Below are 2,814 nucleotides of genomic sequence, written 5' to 3'. Positions count from 1 at the left end.
AGGGTGGTGTTCTATCTCCCCTACTCTGGAATATGGCTATGAACTCCTTACTAAATGAACTAGATAAAAGGAGAATTAAGACTGTCGCTTATGCTGATGATGTCGCGGTAGTGGTAACTGGTTAAGTCCCTTATACTGTATTAACTTGCATGGAATCTACTCTTAACTTGCTTAGCAAGTGGAGTGTTTCATGTGGCCTCAACTGATACTGAACTTGTTCCTTTTACAAGGAAGTATAAGATTGAAAATTTAGTCTCGCTGGTCATGCGAAATATCTTGGAGTAATCCTTGACAGTAAACTATTCTGGGATATGAACATCCAAAACAGGATAAATAAGGCTAATATAGCTATTTACACCTGCAAGAGGGCAGTTGATTTAAACTGGGGTGTCAACTCTAAAGGTATCAATTGGATCTTCAAAGCAGTTGTTAAGCCCATATTATTGTATGGTGACAAGCATTAGAAATCTCTTCTCAGTGTTCAGCCATCGAACGTACCTTACGAAATATTGCAATCGTAATCATAGAAGCAATGCGGACGAAGCCAACGATGGTCCCGCTATCCATAATGAATTGGTTACCAGCTGACCTGCTGGCGTTTCAACTAGCCCTTAATTCTGCAATAAGACTAAACGTGTGTGGTTCGTGGTGCAGTAGTACAGGTATAGGACACTCAAGAATAACTAAACACTTCGAATCTCTGCATTTATGCGTTGGCGAAACCTCACTTCGACATTCGCTTTCAAATCCGAATTCTCAATAGGAATTCAGCAAACGAGTCACACTCAACTAATGGTGTAACGAATGTGTTAACTGACGAGTCCAAGAGGAGTGAAAGAGTAGGTGTCGGCTTTTACATTGAAAGATTTGGAAACAATTCCTCTTTTAGGCAACCAAATTATTGTAGAATTCTGCAGGCATATCTTGTATTAAACGAATCGCAAACTGGCTGAGGTATTATCAAATATCGGGTGATATATGTATATATATATATACGGACAGCAAAGATCCGATTAAAAATCTTGCAGGCGTCTTTACGACATCTAGTTTAGCCGAAGAATACCGGGTATCTTTAAACAAGATAGCGAGACATTCTAGGATAACGGTAATATCGTTCCCGGGACATAGTAATTGTCAGGGAAAGTATATAGCTAACGAACATAGCAGAAATGGTACGATGAGAGGGGAAGATTAAATCGACGCATTTACTGGTATCTCTCTAACTAACAGTAAGTTACTGGTTCAGAATGAACTATATGAAATAGCTAAAATCAGATGGTTCAGTGAAACCACCTGTCTCAATTCGAGGTTAATTTGATGCTCCCATGTGAAGCTTACTATTAAGCATTAACAATATTAGAATAGAGCCCATCATCGCTTGTCGAACTTGGGGTTCTAGATTTCCTAGTGAATTGGATAGTATCGATGCTAGATAGCAGAATTACGAACTCAACCTTTGGGGAAGATAGGATTCGGAAACGAGTAACTTGGAGTACACCACAATGAGAAGTGTTATCATCCCTACTATGGTTACTAGCGGACAACTCTATCCTTAGGATCTTCGAATCTAAAGGTAAGAAGATAGTCGCTTATGCGGATGACATAGTGATACTGGTTAAGGGTAAATTTCTCCCAACATTCATTGATGTCATGCAATCATGATTAATGGGAATAGATTGGACGTGAATCCATCTAAGACGCTGCTAGTTCTCTTTACAAGGAAGTATAATGTAGAGTTTTTGCTTGCCGAAATTAAACGGCGTTGGACTGATTTTATCAGAAGGGGCCAAGTATCTAGGAACCTTCCTCGGCCGCAAACTGTCTTGGAAGAAGAATACACAGGAAAGGATAAAAAAGGGACTTAATGCCTATTACACGTGTCGAAACTCTATTGGTAAGAATTGGGCTTGCGACCAGACATGGTAAATTTGATTTGCACGTTGATAGTAAGGCCCATTATTACCTATGGTTGTACCCTGTGGTAAGTGGGGATGAGGAAAAGTAGCTATAGACTAATACTAAAAAAAACTCAAAGTTGTGCTTCTATCGGCATACCTGGTGCCACGGGCGGCATAATATCCTAAATTTGCTTCCCATTGAGAAATATGTTGAGAGTGTAGCTGCTAGGAACTTATTTAGACCAAAGCGGGTAGGCCACTCAAGATTACTGTACGAAGTAGGTCTAACTGGAATTGCGGGAAGTACGGAGGGTATTTCTGACTATTTGGTTACGACCTTGGACTTCGGAGTGACACCTTCAATAGTGATTCCTAGTAGGGACGAGTGGATTGGGTCCGAAGTAATGTTTGAGGGGTGTGCCGTCTTTACTGATGGATCCAAGATGAATTCTGGCACAGGGGCCGAAGTTTATCTGGATGATAACATATAAGTGTCCTATAGACTTCCGGATGAATGTAGTGTCTTCCAGGCGGAGATCTTTACGATCTGGAAAGTCGTGGACATCGTTAAGACACACATTACTTGGAAGTCGGAGGTACCGATTTATGTTGATAGTCAGGCAGCACTTAAAGCTTTACAATGTCACATGTTACATTCTAGCTTGGAAATTAGTTGCAGAAGGTACCTGGTATCATTAGTCAGGTTATACACAGTGAGGCTGTTTTGGGTACCGGGACATTGTGATATTCGGGGGACAGACAGGGTTCAGAGCTTGATCTAAATAGTTCTGGGATTGTTCTGTAAAACTGTTGAATATAATGTTATTTGTATTTACTGTAAATACTTTGTATGATAATTTTTGTAGTAAACAGTTCAAATATTGTATTTATGAATTGTATACTTTTCAATAATTTT

Source organism: Lucilia cuprina, chromosome 3 (genome assembly GCF_022045245.1).
Source record: "Lucilia cuprina isolate Lc7/37 chromosome 3, ASM2204524v1, whole genome shotgun sequence".
Lineage (NCBI taxonomy): Eukaryota > Metazoa > Arthropoda > Insecta > Diptera > Calliphoridae > Lucilia > Lucilia cuprina.
This window is presented reverse-complemented; position numbering follows the sequence as displayed.